We start from the raw sequence: 724 nt of genomic DNA on the forward strand, positions 1-724 counted from the left end.
TGTAGACAAAGTGTTTAAAAGATGGGTTGCCAAGGTATAACTCAGCAATCCTATCTCAATGGTCAGAAAAACAATATTTGGAAAGCTTGTCTACAAAATTCAGATGTTTAAAACTCTCCTGCAGTAGTTCTTTAATTAGTTGACATCAGTGAAGTAATACACTTGAGCAATAAAATAATAGAATATTATTTTAGGATCATTTGGATAGAGAAAGCTTATTCTAGCATTTTGAAATGGCATACAAGATGAAGAACTTAGCATTAAAATTTGAATGTTTCATACTTACCTGGCGGGGGAGATACCATGATCACGAAGGTGGTTTCCCCATGGTGAGGCTTATCCATTGCACTCCGGATGTGCTGAACCCTGCGATTTCCCCAAATGTGGGAAACTCGACTGCATAATTTGTGGTAGTGGGGGACTGCGTTTGCGTTCATTTAAATCTAAAAAAAGGCCCTGGCTGGTTGGCTCAATGGTAGAGCGTCGGCCTGGCATGCAGGAGTCCCAGGTTCAATTCCCGGCCAGGGCACACAGGAGAAGCGCCCATCTGCTTCTCCACCCCTTCCCCTCTCCTTCCTCTCTGTCTCTTTCTTCCCCTCCCGCAGCCAAGGCTCCATTGGAGAAAGTTTGCCCGGGTGCGCTGAGGATGGCTCTGTGGCCTCTGCCTCAGGCGCTAGAATGGCTCTGATTGCGGCAGAGCGACGCCCCAGATGGGTAGAGCATC

The 724-nt window shown here is 46.5% G+C and overlaps 1 non-coding gene across 1 annotated transcript; it reads left to right on the forward strand.

Moving 5' to 3' along the window:
• Positions 1 to 278: 278 nt before the first annotated feature.
• On the forward strand, positions 279 to 440 carry LOC136315844 (U1 spliceosomal RNA). The gene has a single exon (XR_010727623.1). It is a non-coding gene; the product is annotated as a U1 spliceosomal RNA (small nuclear RNA).
• The last annotated feature ends 284 nt before the right edge of the window (positions 441 to 724 follow it).

The sequence above is a fragment of the Saccopteryx bilineata genome, chromosome 11 (genome assembly GCF_036850765.1).
Source record: "Saccopteryx bilineata isolate mSacBil1 chromosome 11, mSacBil1_pri_phased_curated, whole genome shotgun sequence".
Taxonomy (NCBI): domain Eukaryota; kingdom Metazoa; phylum Chordata; class Mammalia; order Chiroptera; family Emballonuridae; genus Saccopteryx; species Saccopteryx bilineata.